Source organism: Chelonia mydas, chromosome 3 (genome assembly GCF_015237465.2).
Source record: "Chelonia mydas isolate rCheMyd1 chromosome 3, rCheMyd1.pri.v2, whole genome shotgun sequence".
Classification (NCBI taxonomy): Eukaryota; Metazoa; Chordata; order Testudines; family Cheloniidae; genus Chelonia; species Chelonia mydas.
In genome coordinates this window covers 202,486,399-202,503,675 of record NC_057851.1, presented here as the reverse complement: position 1 = coordinate 202,503,675, position 17,277 = coordinate 202,486,399, and the positions used below count along the sequence as shown (strand labels likewise).

General features: G+C 49.0%; 1 long non-coding RNA gene across 1 annotated transcript in view; it reads left to right on the top strand.

The window, feature by feature from the left end:
• LOC122464870 overlaps window positions 1–11,638 on the top strand; it is a 28,963-nt gene extending 17,325 nt beyond the window's left edge. Inside the window, exon 3 of the long non-coding RNA XR_006289266.1 lies at window positions 10,450–11,638. This is a non-coding gene — a long non-coding RNA (uncharacterized LOC122464870). The remainder of the gene's footprint in view (window positions 1–10,449) is intronic.
• Window positions 11,639–17,277: the final 5,639 nt, after the last annotated feature.

Below are 17,277 nucleotides of genomic sequence, written 5' to 3'. Positions count from 1 at the left end.
TGGGAAACTTATTTCGGTCAAAAATGTTGGCTGCGTTCTGCTCGCAGAAGAGCTGTGAGACACGTGCTGTGGCGTGTGGGGCGTCGGCAGGGGCTGCAGGAATACATCGAACGGCAGACCCATGGGCCGGGGCGCGGGGGCCAGTGCTGGATCCTGGTGCAGAACTGGAAAACTAGTCAGCACGCGGCCTGTCTGACAAAGATGCGTACGCCTTGTCAGACAGCCCCCTAAAGCTGGTGGGACCCAGGTGTGATGCTGGCATTAAGGGAGACAACTGGGTGTAACTGAGGCCAAGAGCTTAACAAGATTCCAAAAGGGACTGGATATTTGTTCATATGGATATCAAGAATATTATTAGTGACAGGGTTTGGAAGGGTTGTTCAACCTTGTGCTTCAAGGCTTAAGCCAGTCTGTAGCTACTGGAGACCGGGAAGAAACCTAGTGTGGGGGCAAATGATCCCATCCCCATCTCCATCTCTGCGGGGTTCTTACACCTTCCTCTGGTGCCGGCCAGAGACAGGGCACTCGGCTAGATGGACCCTGGCCGGTCCAGTCTGTCAGTTCCTATCAAGATGACCGGCTGAGAAAGATACTTTACTCTCTGTAGCTATTCCTAGGTTGTAGCCAGTGGCTGCACAGGGTTAGCAGATCACTTAGATAACGGAGGCAGTCTTCCACCCGTCAGGAAATGTGGATGTCTTGGGAGCAGATGGGCAGTACAATCCCAGGGGCTTTTCAGACTCCGCCTTTCAAAAGCCAAGCGGCCAGCACTGGTTGAAGTGAGCAGGGTGTCTGTCAGTAGCACCGGTAAGAGCTGTCCTCTTGGCCAACACACTGGGATTGTTTGTGGGACCTCCAGAGCTAAAAACACGAGCAGCTACAGCTTGAACGAAAGAGCCTAGGCTCTTTAGCGATGGGCTGCAACAGCTTGTGTCCTCAGAGGACCAGCACAGAGGGGATCCGTCGCACACTCGCCAGTGGGTTACACACACAACCTAGTGCACTAAGGTGAGGAAGAACTGGAGAGTAGGAAGCTCAGAGCACAGATGGCTTTGTGCCAGCGCTGGTCACAGACAGAGCTGGGTGAAAGTAGTGAAAAATCGTTCATGGCAATTTTTGCCAAATATTTTGCTAGTCCATTTTGCAGGATTTCATAACCCTGAATTTTTGGGAGATTAGGAAATTCTGCATTAAAAGTCATGGGAAGATATAAAAGGCCATTTTTGTTGTAAAATTTGCACTTAAGAATTGGGGGAAAAAATGCAAGAGGAAGAGTCTGATTGTCATGTAGCCTTGTGGCTTGGGAGAGGAGGTCTTGAATTCTAATCTCGCCTCTGGCTAACCATGGTGAAGCGCTGCTCTTCTGTAGCACTTCCCAAACAGCGTTGAGTCGGTAAAGAGTGCAGCTGGTCAGAAATTTCCCGATTGGAAAAATGTTCCATCGGGAAGTGCCAGCTTGTTAAAGTGAGATGTTTCACGGAAGTGTCAGTTCTGATGAAGTTTTGTTTTGGGGGAAAAAAATAAGGTACCCCCTCCGCCCCCCGATCAGATCAGAGCAGCAGGCCAGTATCCTGCCTGTGATGGTGGTGAGTATGAGCTGCTTCAGAAGAAGGTGCAGAAAGCCTGCAGGATGCAAAGATGGGATAATTTGCCCACAAGGAAAGTTCCTTCCTGACCCCCACTAGAGATTGGCCCAAACCCTGAAGCATGTGTGTTTAGAGCCCTTCCAAACTTTGCTTTATACTTATCCTTACTGCTGTAACTCCAGATGTTCTTAGTTACCCATATAAATGTCCAAGCCTCTTTGGAACCCTGCTAAGCTCTGTGTGTGGAGTAGCTGCTGTTGTGTAAGGATGTGCGTGAAGCAGCAGGGACCTGTAAGCTGCAGTCAAAACCAGACACTAATGGCTGTTGTCAGAGTCATGTAATGTTTAAATGAAAGTAGTGGAAGTGCTAGATAAAGCTGTCTGTGCCTTAAGGAGAACAACACGCTTGGCTTCAATGATATCTTGTGGCAGTGGGTTCCACAGGCTAATTGTCCATTGTGTGGAAAAACATTTTCTTTCATCAGTTTGAAATTTGCTGACCTTCGGTTTCCTTGAGGCCTTGTCTACGCTACGGAACCTGGGCCGGTATAGCTCTGCTGGCGGAGTCCCCTAGTGGAGACAGGAGTTCTCCAGGCATAGCTGCACCTCCTCGCGTGACTTTAGCTAAACCAACAAAAGTCCTCTGCTGTCAGGAGGGCTGCAGCTGCTCCAGGGCTGTGGCTGCCGGGGAGAGACCCCCTTCCTTCCCAGCCCCAGCTCAGGGGCTGCCACGGCCGGGGAGACTGGGCACATCCATCGCATTAGAAAGGCAGGACGACTGATATTAAAATATGAGTTGTGTGCTTTTATTTGTAAAACAAAAAAATGTTTATTATTAAGGTTTTTAAATTTTTTTTATATATTCTTTACCATAGTTAGCTAACGGTACAAACAACATTTGGAAAGATCGTTAAGTGGTCCGCTGAGACCCTCAGCAATTTTCAAGTGGTCCGTGGAAAAAAACGTTTGAGAACCATTGGTGCAGACTAAGCCGCAGTGTCCCCTCTCTTTGGGGCTCTACGCAAAGGCATGATCTTTGTGCAAGAGCATGGCTAATTCTGTCATCATTAAGAATGAAATAGGAGGATTTCCAGGCAATCTTTCTTACTCACTCACCAATTTCTAGGCTCCACTCTGGCTGTGCTTATAGATTATGGTGTTTATTGACCGTTCCCTGTTTGTTTACTATTAATCTTTGTTGTTATGTAAAAAGAAAGATTTGCTCTGTCTCCTTTGGATGGACTAATGAAGACGAAAAGGGAGTGAATATGTTTTGGACTAGATTTTTCAGCTGATGTAAATCAGCAAAGCTCCAACAGAGCTGTGGCGATTTCCACCTGCTGTGGATCTGGCTCGTTGACTCCGTGGACCTATGCAGATTTACAGAGTTTGAGGTTCTGGCCCACTGACTTCAATGGACTGGTGCTGATTTATGCCAGCAGAACGTCTGGCCCATTGACTCCTGGAGCGATGTGGATTTAGACCAGCTGGAGATCTGGCCATTTGTCTCTCTGTGCATGCCCAGCTTCAGCTATGTCTCTGATGAGGCAACAGGGAAGGTTACATTGTTGGAGGGCATTGAAGTTTTGCAATTGTTAGGGGGGTCCCTTGGGGGGGTGTAGTTCAGACTCACCCATGTGGAGTTCAGTGGTCACTCAGTGTTTAAGGTGTTCTCTGCCTGGGGAACTCAGCCTCTAACACCTCTCTCGGGGCTTCACTTTTCATTCTCCCAGGGTTGGGGCAGGGAGGTGGTTTAATTAACCAAGGCTCCCTGCACAAGGCCTGAGTTAAAGGGCTCGGTGTGAGCCTGGCAGGCAAGTCCATCCTCCCTTGGACGGGGGGTGGGTTGTAGGGGCTGCAGTAACTCTTGGACAGGAGCAGCGGCCATGCCTCCCACCAAGGGTTGTGAACGTTGGATCCAGCCCAGGTGAATGGATGTTCTAGTCATCTAGAATATGCCCCCAGGGGCTAATGTATTAGGGGGATTCTCCACCGGAGCCGGGGGGCTCTAGCAGGCTACCTGGATGCCTGCTTCATGCTTGCAATCAGTAACTGCACACGCAGATGTGAGCACCGAGTTGCACTCACCTGTGGGTGCCTCCTTTCTGAAAGGCTGGACCTGAGTGTCCATGCAGGGCAGGCTGGAGCTCACCTTGGAAAGGCTCTGTAACAGGGCCACCTGGGTCCTGCCTGGGTCTCCATCCACACATTGCGCGGAGACCCTTTTGCTGGTCCAGCACCCTGGGCAGTTTGTCTACAGTTCCATCCCACCACCTCACAGCATCCCCGAGACCTTTCCCATGCAGAGGAGAGCGAGCAATCAACCAAACAATCTCTCTCTCTCTCCCTCCCTCTTACTGCCTGCTTCCCCCTGTGCGCTTCCTTCCTGTGCCTATTTGTGGGCTCTTGGCTAATGGCTTAACTGGCCTTTCTGCCCTGCCCCGCCCACAAACTAGGCACAGCCTGGCATAGTCGGCTCCAATCTGCTTTGCCTGACTGGGGCTGCTGTGAAGGGTGCTGACTCGGGCCTTTGTACCTCGCACTCTGCCACAGGCTCATTCCAAGCTTGCCACAGCCTCGGCTGCATGGTACTCGAGATGTGCACCTTGGCCGAATGAATCCGTCCCGTGGGGATTTGAACCCATTGCACTAAGACTGTGGTTCTCGATTTCTTTCATACCGGGACCCCTTTTCCATACCGGCAGCCCCCCGGGGCCCCCCCATGGAGCCCCACTCTCATTTAGCAGTACGGGAAGAACGGGAGGGGGGAGACCTCATGATCCCCTGGAACCTGAATATGACCCCTGTGGGTTGCCACCTCTGCAGTGGAGAACCAAGGCCTTTTTAACGGATTGCCAGCCCACTAACCCAACTCAATCCTCCCGTGACTTTCCTGCTTTTCCCTGCCCCCAGGCCTGTGTACCTAGTGAATGGATGCAGGAGATTATTGCAAGGCAAGGCATGTCAAAGAGGTGGCCTTCCAGGCATGAGAGTTGCCATGTTTCCAATGGGGCCTCATTTTCCGCTCTGAATCTGGAAGCCCGCATGTGCTCGGGCAACGAAGAGCCATTAGTTTTGTGGCTACGTTGTCCTTCACAGCGTTTGCTGTATGCTACTCTGTGCTGTAGGTGATGTCCGGCGGTTCAATACCTCGCAAAGGCTCCCATCCACCCTCTCTCCTCCTCCCTCCGTTCCCTTCCTGTGACAGGACTGGTGGGCCATGCAGTTCATAGTTCTGCTGTTGTTTGCAGCGTCACGGCCTTACTGCTGCTTTTGTGTCTGATTTGCTCGCTGGAGGAGTTCAGCGCACTTCGTTAATGGCAACTGGTCCTGCCAGGGGATAATAAGAAAGCAGCGGGAGCTAGAGTTGCCAGCCGCAGCGCTCAGTGCATTAGCTTGAGTATGGACCGACCCCTTTAGAAATGTCACAGAGGAAAAGAACCATTAGCGGGGTTGCCATGGCAATGGTGGGGATCGTACAGTAGATTGGACTGAACCTAGTTCACACCAAACAATCCCCCCCCCCATGAATTGATTGGTTGCTGTGTTGCCATATTTGCTTTGGAATCCATACGAAGTGTGTGTGTGGAGAATTCCGACTTCACACAGCCCCTGCAGCCCTCCCACAACGAGAGTGACAAACCCTTTGCTGCTGCCACAGGGCCCTCCATCTCTCTTGTGGGTGAAAGAGAAGGTGAAGAGGGGACTTGATCGACACCTGCCCGGGCGAAGAGGCGCTCTTTATCTAGCCGGCAAAGGTGTAACAAGAGCCATTGGCTGGCAGGTAAAGTTTAAAAAAAAAAAAAAGAAAAAAAAAAAGTTCAAGCTGGATGCAGATTGTTAACAATCAGGACGGCTCGGGTTATGCAGGAGGTCAGACAGGACGCTCCTAATCGTCCTTTCTGGCCTTCAAATCTATAACCCGTCTCACTCCCTGTGCAGGATGGACAGCAGGCGGTGAGTGAGGCAGGGTGCATAGTGAATGAAGCGGGAGGCCTGTGGATCTGTTTTCATTTTGGGACGAATTCTTCCTGCTGTTCCCACAAGGTTAGTCCCCTGAAGCCAGCGGCAGTACTTAGAAGTTGCACCTGTTTACCTGGGGTGGCTTTGGGCCTCAAACAGCCTGGACAGACTGTTACCTCACTGAACAAGGACAAAAATACAGACCGCTCCCCTGTCTCATTCATGGGCCTGACCCCAAGGTCAATGGAGTCAATGGGAAGAGAGTGTAGCCTATCAGAAAGAAGACCGAAATGTCTTGATTACCGTGTGCAGGTGCCTTCATGGGAGAAAATACCGGTCGCTGAAGGGCTCTTTAGCCCAGCAGAATGAGCCGTGACAAGAACCGCTGCCTGGAAGCTGAACCCAGACAGACTCAAAGGGGAAATCATTCACAAACGTTCGACAGTGAGAGTGGAGTGGAACACCCTAGTGTAGGAAGGGGTGGATTGTCCGTCTCCTCATATCTTCAAATGGAGACTGCCTGCTGGAAGATCCGCTTCAGCCAGACACGTGCTATTGGGCTCAGTGCAGGGGTAACTGGGTGAAATGTAATGGCCTCTGCTCTCCAGGCGAGATGATCCAGTGGTCCCTTCTGGCCTTAAGCTCTATGAATCGATGAAAGACTTCCCTTGACTTCAGTGGTCTTTGGACTAGGCCCTCAGCATTTAACCTGGGCACTGAATGGGGCAGATGTGCCCTGGAAGTCACAGCATGCGATTAAAGATCAGTGCATGTGCACAAGGTGTTCTCCAGGCAACCTTCACGTTAGCATTTCTTGACTTTTGGTGCATCCGTTTCCAACCTTTATGTTCTTTTAATGTATTTTTATAAGGAATTGCATGTCCATTTCTGGTCAGCAATGGAGCCAGTGATTTGAAAAAGTTCCGATTTTACTGCAATACGTATCCAAATGCTTGTAAAATACCCGGCTCCCTATTAGTTAGATGGGGATTAGGGACGGTGACACAAGTTCAAAGCTATAATAGCTTGTGGAGCCTTAACTCAAAATCTCATGGCACACCTGGGTTTTTTTATCACTACAATATTGTACTAATGTTTTAAAGTGATCAGTATGAATTTACCAGCAAATGCTATCTCCCCTGGGGACAGGCGAGTGTGAGCCTGGACTGGTCTAGGCGTGAAAGTTTTAGCTTACAGGTGTGACTTCTTGCCCACATAGTTAGACTGGGGAAAAACCCTAATATAGATACTTTTATACTGCTATAACTGCGTCTTATACCACTATATCTTCTTTCAGTTCCAGAACCGGAATAAGATATAATGGTATAAGACCACTTTATACAGTACAACTGTGTCCACACCCTGGAGGTTGTACTGCTCTAAATATACTAATGTAATTAAAGCAGCAAAACTGACTAATGGAGACAAGGCTTGTTAACCAAAGTTCATGGAAAAACTCCCATTGACTTCAATGGAATTTGGATAAAGCCCTATCAGAGTTTATAAGCGATTTTGCTTAACAAAGTGAGCCCTTCCCCAAGAAGCTTGCCTGGTGCACAGTAAAGAGATGGTACACTTGAATTGTCTGGTGTGTAATACAGCATTTCACTGTCTGGTATATGTGTATGCTATACAGTGTTTCAGTGTTTGGTATACAGCAGAATAGGGTGACCAGATGCCCTGACTTTATAGGGACAGTCCCGATTTTTGGGTCTTTTTCTTATATAGGCTCCTATTACCCCCTCACCCCCGTCCCGATTTTTCACACTTGCTCTCTGGTCAGCCTACAGTGGAACCTCCGAGTTATGAACACCTCGGGAATGGAGGTTGTTCGGCACGCTGAAATGTTTGTAACTCTGAACAAAAGGTTAAGGTTGGTCTTTCAAACATTTACAACTGAACACTGACTTCACACAGCTTTGAAACTTTACTATGCAGAAGAAAAATCCTGCTTTTCACCATCTTGATTGAAACGAAACAAGCACAGAAACAGTTTCCTTACTGGTCAGATCTTCTTCTTCTTTTTTTTTTTTTTTTAAACTTTCCCTTTATTTGTTTAGTAGTTTACATTTCACACAGCACTGTACTGTATTTGCCTTGTTTCTTTGGTCTCTGCTGCTGCCCGATCACGTACTCCGGTTCCAAACAAGTGTGGGGTTGACTGGTCAGTTCATAACTCAGGTGTTCGTAACTCTGAGGTTCTAGCGTGCTTGAATTGTCTGCTATACTTGGAGGCAGTTTTACAATACTGTACTGACTGGCATACATGCATTGAATTTAGGAGCTCTATTCACAGTAGCTACCAGACCTCATTTATTTTTTGCTCTTGGTTTGTTCCTGCATCCATCACTTTAAAAAGTTTCTCTCTCTCTCTACCTCAGCCTTCTTGACCAGTATATTACATGGTTTTACGCCACGCACATTTGAAATGTAATAAATTCAGTCATTTTCTTACAGAATGTAATTCCCTAGTAATTGCAGTCTATTTTTCTTTATTGGCTTGATGTATTAACTTTACAAATGCAAGAACCAAATTTTATCTGCAATACTCTTGGGAATGTCTGCTTAATAAAAGATGTGTTATGGAAATCTGGACAAGCCTGCTGCAGATGACTTCTCTTCACTGCTCCTGTCTCTGTGCAAAACATGAAAGAATTCACTTTCCAGAAAGGCCAGGATAGGGATCAAAGGGTAGAGCAGGCTGGGATATCTGCTGACAAGTGGAATGAGGTGGCAACACCCAGCAGACACATTTCTGAATTCCCTTTGTGAGAACATAATATATCAGGGTCGTAATAAATTGAAAATCACAGGCAGATCTGGACAGGATCACTTAGGTCATGACAGGTCAAACATAATTATTTCAATCTAGTCACTAAACAGGTGCTCTTACAAATCGTGAGTTCTAAGGGTCCATTCCAACACCAATTGAAGCAATGGGAATCTTTCCCACTGGGTTTTGGATCAGACCTTTAATGAATTGCACCAAGACTGCAGCTGCCTGCCTTCAGTATACAAGGACATCAGTGGTATTTTTTTTTTCCATTCCTCTTGAAATCTTCTTAGTTGTCTTATCTACTTTGGTTGCGGGGAGGGGAAACAGCAAAACCATTCAAAACAAAACATCCTTTGATAGTCACAGGGAGCAAACTTCAAGAGAGATTCTGGGTAATTCTCATCTCACAGTTGGATCATTAGATGAGAGAAGCAAACAGTGCAGAATAAAAACAAAGACCAAACCAGACCTTTAAATACTGGCATCTTTAAAATTGATGTTTGATAAGATGCCATGTTGACTTTTGATTGTTGGTATCTTCAGCTCACATGTAAGATCTGAATCTTTTATTGTACATTCCCAGGGAGATCAAACATCTTGATTGCTCATGCAGTTCGGAAGCTGTACCTTTAACAAAATGGCTTTACCTCCGTTGCCATATGCTACAAAAAGGGATGAGATTTTAATTACCAGTCAATAAAATACCTTCACATTTTTCATGATAATAGCCTTGAAAGAAGTAATTTTTACTCTCTAGTTATATAAGGCTGCTTAAAATGTCAGTTGTTAGCTATCGGTTTGGGACTGTGGGAAGGCAGACATTTATTTGCTGCTAAGATTTTTTTCTGTCTTTTTTTCTTGTCTGGTAGTGCACAGTCGAAATGGAAATATTGGCCCTGAGTCACCCCTGTGCTTGTCCAGTTTTGTGCTGGTCTAACTCCATGGAGTTACACCAGTGTAAAACTGCAGTAGTGCCATGGAGAGAAGTCTACTGTTTTTATTCGCTAAACTTTCATTCTAGGCTCACTAGACTTTCTGTGTGAAAGGAATCCATAGATCATAGCTAGAGTTGGGCAGGAAGTAGTTTTCCTGTCTCATGGAAATTTTTGAGATCAAGAAATGTTCCCATCCCAGATAGGGCTAGGGCCATTGGACTCCTGATCTGTTAGATTCTATTGCCTTGGAAGGGGAGAGCCTATAAATGACCCCACTGGAATCCTAAGAGGAAACTTTCTGGCACAGGGTCAAATACTTGTTGGTGGGGGAAACTGAGGCAGAGTTGCTGTGACACCACATACAGCCCTGAAAGGGTGATGGTTGACAAAGACTTCCCCAGATACAGGTCTGTGCAGGTCACACACTATTCAGTGAAAGCGGCACTGGAATACGGAGTCCAGTTCTGGTGTGCGCATTTTTAAAAGGATGATGACAAAGTGGAGAGCGTGCAGAGTAGAAGCTCAAAAATGATCGGAGGGTTGGAAATCATGTCTCACCGAGAGACAGAGGCTTAAAGAGCTCCGTCTATTTAGCTCATCAAAAAGAAGATCAAGAGGTGATGTGATTACAGAGAATAAGTATCATCACGGGGAGAAAATACTGGTTACTAAAGGGCTCCTTAATCTAGCAGAGAGAGGCGGAACAACAACCAGTGGCTGGAAGTTAAAGCCAGACAAATTCAAATTAGGCGCACGTTTTTAACAGTGACGGTGATCAGCCATTGAAACAAACTACCAAGGATCTTGAAATCTTCAAATCATGACTGGATGCCTTTCTGGAAGACCTGCTTTAATCAAACTTGAGTTATTGGGCTCAATAGAGTTGAAATGTAATGGGCCTGTGTTATCCAGGAGGTCAGACTAGATGATGACAATGGTCCCTTCTGGCCTTAAGAATGAATTAATCTAGGGAAATGCTCTCTATTGATTGAGAGACATCTCTGAGCACAAACGACTTCCAGTATGACTAGATTTTTTTTTTTTTTTTTTTTTTTTTGAAGCAAGGACCGTCTTAGTATAAAGACTAAACTATGGATGGCATAATGTGTTTAAACAATTCTGTACCTCTGTGTATCAACAGTAGACACTTCAAAAAATATCGAATAATGTTTCTCTTTCTTCATCACAGCTTGAAAATTTCCTGTTGCTGCTATCTCAGCTTTCCCAGTGAGGCTGGTACGGAGGTAAGGCTGAGGAGAAATAAGACTCGGTACTTAAGCATGGGCCTAACTTTACGCACATAACTAGTTCCCTTGAAGTCACTGATGATACTCCCCTGAAGACGTGACCCAATAAGTGATGTTTTGGTTCAGTGGCCAAACCAAAAATTCTGAAAAAAATAAAATAAACTTGAGCCAATCGGAAATGGAAATGTCTTGTTTTGATTTTTTTCTCATCAAAATGAAAAACCAAAGAATATCATTTGACCCAGAAAGAATTTTTGGAGGGCTTTTTTCATTGTTTTATATCCATTTTTGTTTTGTTTTTTAAATGAAGTCAAAACTCAGTCTTTCATTTTGAAAACGCTTTAACTTAAAAAAATCATTTTTGGGGCTACAACTACTTGCAGAATTTGGCCCAAATTCACAAATTGCTGCAGTCGACCCCAAATTGCATTTTTTTTTTTTTTTTTTGGTGAACGAACTATTTTTGGTGGAAAACGTTGCCGTGTTACTCGTGTGTTTTACAATTAGGCACGTGCTTAAGCACCTTGCTGAATTGGGGCCCAAAGGTGAGCGCAGGTTCCAAATGGAAATTGCTCTTAGATGGTGAGGTTAAAAAGTGAGGAATTATTTCTTTGCCTGCGTGGGAAATGGAGGGACGTGACAGGATCCCAACAGTGAGGGAATGAGAAATAGGCCGTTCTCTGGGAGGTGATGTCCCTGGGTTGCTAACACCGGCTCCGCATGCTGAGCCAATAGAAAGCCTCCCAATGACGCCAGTAATAATGGTGTAATTTTGTAAATCTTTGCGGTTTGCGATGATGGCGAGACTAACCCAGAGGAGGACGGAGAGAGGCATTCCTCGTGCCACAGCACACCGGCGCGCCTGTTTGTTGTCCCAGTTCCTGCACTGTATTAATTGCACCTTGCTAGGAATCCAGGCCAGGAGGTGGTCAAAACCCAGGTGAGCTTCCAAGTGTCTGGCTGTGTTTCTGCGAGTGCTAGTCATGAAACTGATTTAATCTAGAAGAGTCTCCACGGCCACTGCACTGGGTGGAATGTAAGAGGCTTGGGGAAGTAAAAATTCCTTCCATCAGCGGCGAAACTGTTTTGAGTGACTGGCAGGCATGATGGTGGAGGCAGGGAAAAGCCTGCTGATGCAGATCTGGGAAGGTAAATACAGCCATAGTCCACACAGGAGACACATGTCATTTTATAGAGAGGGCCAGATTCTGATACCCTTAAACTGGGTGAAATCCTGGCTCTGTTGAAGTCCATGGCAAAACTCCCATTGACTCCCACAGGGCCAGGGTGTCACCCATTGAGCAGTACTTTGTTCTGCAAGGGGTCATCCATGCTCCTGGGGAGAAGTGCATTACTACCTAGGTGCTCCCATTGAAATCAGTGGGAACGCTCAAGGAGTAAGGGGCTACTCAGCATCAGTAAGAGCTCCAGAGTCTGGCCTAAAGTGTCTCCTTTGCAATATGTTTGGCAAGAAGTCCACAGGATGACAGGCATAGGTGGAAGGTCAGGTCAGTTTGACTCATTGGCCAAATGCACAAGCCACAATTCAGACAGGATTTAAAGCCCTGGCCAAAGGTCCAGGCAGCTGTCCTCCTGCTGGTGGATAAAGGAGGGTGCAGGGGCAGGAATATCCTCTGTAGAGAAGTCCAGACATGATGTTGTCAGTGGCAGAGATAATGGGGAATTGGAGGTGAGGGGGTGACTTTTCAAGCCAATAGAGATAATTGACAGTGGCACTACCTATGACCCATGTCCCCACGCTCCTCTAGCTCTACCACTGCACAAAATCTGGCTCCATTACTGAATGTTGTGTCTGGTAAACACGAGAGACAAAGCTGGAACTCAAGCTGTGTGGAAACATGTATGTTTGTTTGTGTGTGGTGGTAGCGGTTTTCTTTAACAGATGCCTCCTGTTTAAAAAGGATGGTGATTCCATATATCATGGCAGTACATGGGTATTTAATTAGGTGGTCACATCCCATTTCTCAAGCAATATAATACAATTCTTCCTACAACCTGAGAGACACACATGCAGGTGTTTGTGTGTAACACCAAAGAGTGAGTGGAAATCCATTGATAGGACAAGTGCAGAGTAATGCAAACCCAGGCATGGTATAAAACATGTACTATAGTAAAATGGGGTAAGAGGGCGGAGCTCCTGCATTGAGCTGAATACTGCAATTAACCTATCATTGCATGCACAAAGGGGCAGAATTAAGGTTGTTTTTGGCCTTACTCATGCTCTCCTTACTCAATCCTTACTTAGGCAAATCTCTCCTTGACTTCAGGAGTGAGTTTTGACTGTGCATGGCCTGAGTCAGGACTGCAGGATCAGGCCCACTACAAATATACGACCAATGACTAACACCATTTAAATATTTAGCATTTGGGAAAAGACACTAGGCCAAATGCAGCCTGGCTTTGAAGCTGGCAATGTCTAGTGCAGACCTTTGCAGAGGCCCCTGGCAACAGAAATGCCACCCGGGGGAGGTTGCAGTGACGGAGGCTGCAGTTCCGCTTTCTCTTCGCTGGGAGATCAGGGAGAAGGCGGCCAGGGGAGCAGCAGGGATGCAGGAGTCAGCATTGCGCCCATCAGCAGCCTCTGGAGGCAGGTCCCCTGGGGCCTTGGCCAGGCGTTGAAGCTGCTCCCTGTCCCATCCCCGGACAGCCCAGCTGGAAGGTGCTCGGAGTGCATCGTGGTAGGGAGCATGGGGACAGCGCAGGGAGGGGCAGAGTTGCATGAGCAGCTCCGAGCTAGGGCTGCCCGCTGGCTGGCAATGTCTCGTGTCAGTGGCATCCGAGGGAGAGGAATCCGCACCGGCTTTCTGCAGCAGGCGACCATCGACCAAGGGACCAGCGCAGCCTCGCTGCCAGACCACACTGACCCAGGAGGGAGGATGGCTCAGGGTCTGGGCCATGGGAGATCTGCTTTCCATTCTGTGCTCTGCTACTGGCATGCTGTGCAATGCCTGACTCCCAGGTCTCCTGCTGCCCAGCAGAGTCAGCCCTGAGTTAGGGGCCCAGGCTCCCCGTACAACATGTGGGGAGAGGCAGGTGCCTAAGGAGGGGATGCGCCGAAGCCAGCACACTAGCAAGGAGTGTCCCCGGCTGTCTTTTGTGCGAGTGCTATGCCTCGCGTCCCCCAGCAGCCAGCTGCAGGGTTGCAGGGGTATCCGGCGTTGGGTGTGCTCAGAGCAGGCTCACCGGATCAGGCCCTGGTGGTGAGAGAGGCATGGCGCAGCTGAGGGGACAGGGCACAGGGAGCGCAGGATGCGGCCAGCCAGCTGACCAAGCGTGGGCCTGTTTGCTGTATGTCCGTTCGTGCCGTAGCCTGGCCTGAGGGGGAGCAGTGGGGAAACAGGGCGGCTGGGCTCACAGATGGAGCTGGTAGCTTCCCCAGGGGCTCTGACCCCACCCTGCCGGCCAACCATTGCCTGTCTCACCCCCCCACCCGCTTGCTCCTTGTGCGGGGCAGGGGAGCAGAATCAGGCAGCCCCTGTGTTTTGCAGAGTGCAGGGATTGCAAGTCTAAGAGGTTGGGTGAAACGGACCCCAAGGTTGCACGGCCCGGCTAGGACCCTTCCTCGCTCTCTGCCTCAGTCACCCCATCTGTGACAGGTGGAGACAATCCCCTGTCTCAGAGGGGATCTGGGAGATCACCCCAACAACACTGGCATGCTAAGGCCGGTCAGTGGAAGAGATGAGGTTGAAAAGTGAGACATCCTGCCCCCCTCAGCCTTCCAGGTCCAGATCCTCCCACGGGAGTTAGGCACCTAACTACCTTTGAGGGTCTGGGCCCTGGTCAGTGGGAGTTTGCCTAAGTCAGGATCTGAGCAGTGGGTTCTTTAACAGGCCGTCTGCCCTAACCCATGTAATCCTGTAGCCAGCAGACGTATGTTTGGGGCCGGTGCTACCCCTACGGATCATAAGAATTGTGTTTGCTCTCTGAAGTGGCAAATGACTCCAGCTCCAGGCTGTTAGACTCGCATAATAGCATGGCTAATAGCCAGTGAGACTGTTCCATTTTCCTCAGCCCGTTTTACAAACCATCTGCTGAGCATGGCTGTAATTTCTCCAGCAATTCTGAGAACAAATGGCTGCCTCTAAAAACCAAAGCTTCAAGGTGACCTGCAAAGCTTTAAAACAAAATGAGCCAAAGGGATCTTGATGTGCTGAATGCTGGCTGCAGCAAGGCCACGGGGGGCATCTGAAACAGAACTCGGCTTGCCTTTCCTGCCCTCTGGCGTTCCACAGGCTGGCTCCCGCTCTGCCCGCGGGGATGCCCCATCATGCCACAGGCTGTGACATCACAGCGGCTGTGACTCCCTCTGGGCCGTGGAGCTGGTCTGTAGCGGGGGATAGGCTATTGGGCAGTTACATGGCATGGAATTGCAAACCATGAACATGTAGCGAGAGATCTGATCCAGCCCCTTTGCGCCGCTCTGGCGGACTGAGCCCACAGGGAACACCACTGGCTGGAGTAACCGCTTTGCCTTGCAGCCTGTCACGCGAGAGACACGACTGCTCTGGCTGTTCTCAGCTGCTGCTGCAGCTCCTGGGACCGAAGAGCAGCTCCTGAGTCCAAGGGCCACACGCATGGCTTGTAGGCACCTTTGAGACCTGCATCTAGTAGAAATGGGTCAGCCCTAGGAAGCCGGGCCAGATGTTTTATAACCTTTGTACTATTTGTACCTCAGAACCCCAGTCCTGGCCCAGGACTTGCCATGCCAGGCGCTGTACAAACTCAGAACAAGACATAGGCCCTGCCCCAAAGAGCTGACACGCTACATGGCCTTAGGGATATAAAATAATGAAACAGTTTCCCAAACTGCTCCATATAACAAAGAGAGATTGGATGTATGGGACGCATCGGGGTGGGCTCTGTGTTTGCTTGGGCTCTCAGTCCAGCACCTGCTGGGGGTCCCAGGGCTGCAGCAGCTGGGCCGCAGGATTTGAGAGGGCAGGGGCTGGGGGGAGTTTACAGTGGGTCCTGTGCTGACTGTCCCTTTCGCTCTTTGGGGCATTCCGCACATACGAAGGCACTTACTGCAGCACTGGTCAAAATGTCGGTGAGAACATTTGAAACCAGTGTGACAAAGCAAGGGGACAGTGTGGTCTAGGGGGTACGGCACTGGAATAGGGGTCAGCAGATCAGAGTTGTATTCCTGCCTTTGCCAGCAGGTGAGTAACCATGGACAAGTCTCTTTTTCCTTTTCTCTGCCTCTGTTTCCCCTTGTACCCTTTTACCTGTCTTTCGACTAAACCTTTTGGGGCATGGACTGTCTCTTACACTGTGTGTGCGTGTGCGTGCGTGCGTGCGTGTGTGCATGCCCAGCACCTAGCGCATTGAGGACCTGGTCTCAGTTGGCACCACAATAACCCGGGTAATAAACATTTGCATTTGTAGCTCACTAACTGAAAATTTCCAGTCCACATGGACCATCTCTCTTTTCCTCTCGTCTGGCTGGACGTCAAGCAGAGACGCTTGACAGCTGTGGGAAATGTGGGGCTCTCCAGTACTTAGACTGCACCTTGGAGTCAGGCAGACAAGGCTGAGGCTTGTTAAAAGGCTGTGGTGGATTTGCCGTCACTTATTGTCACAATACAGAGATTGACCTGAAACTTCTGGACCATTGTCCTGAAGAATAACCCTTCTGGATTTATATCCGAGCACAGTGTGGTATCCTGCAAAAGAACATAACTCAGGGATAGGTTTGCTGAAGGAAGCACTTTTGGGAACCTCTGGAACGGGTCCGGAGATCCAGTGTCAAGTGCATGGTGTAGCTGCTCACGCTTTGCGGCTCAGATAAAATGTGGGGTGTGGGTATGTGCGACCTGGAGCCATTTTCTCACTCGGACACGAATTACACCTGGTGGGCTGAGAGCAGTGCCCAGCATGCTGATGAACATCGTCTCCCTGTTCTGACCTGGATCCATCTGTTGTCTCTTGTCTTGTACTTAGATTGGAAGCTGTTTGGGGCAGGAACTGTCTTTGTTTTGTGTTTGTGCAGCGCTTGGCCCAGCGGGGTCCTGGGCTGTGAACAGGGCTCCTAGACACGACCTACAAGACAAATAATAGATGATAACACTGGGGCTGGGGTAGACCTGACAGGAGCACGGGTTTATATTCGTAGGTCAGCGCTTTCTACCATTCTCTGTTGGAACAGGAACACTGGTTTATAAATCCCAGGGTTCTGGTTTGCTTGGCCAGGGCTCTCTTGTCTGTTGGGTGTGGACAGCGGAGTAGTGGCAGATTCCCTCCCGGTGGCTGAGCTGTTAGAAAAGGAGGGCCTGGGATTGTCGGCGGGACCTCCTGCTGCCACTCAGAACGTGCCTTGGGGTCTGGGGACCAGTTCAGGGAATTCCCTAAACAAATTTCCCAGCTAAGCCAAAGGCAAATCCTTTGTGCCTAGGCTGTGACCCAGGCCACAGGCCCACGCAGGGGCATAAGGATGAGTAAGAGCCCCTGTGTGCCCCTACATGGGGTACCCTGGGTGCAGACGGCCAGGAGAAAGCATGAGTGCTTGTCAACATACCCCTTCCCGGAGCAGGGAGGTGGAGCCTAAGCGCCACCCCAGCCTGAGTAGCGGAGAAAGCAGCGGGATGATGGCCGCTCCAGGCCAACCATCCATGACTACCCTGCCGAAGCAAGGGAGAAGTGTGGGGTGGGGAAGGGGATAGTGCCTCAGGATGTTCCTCAGCTGTGAGGCCTCCCAGGGCTGCCCCTTGCTCAGCGAGGCGGCCATAGGCACGGAGCTGCGCTGGAGAGAT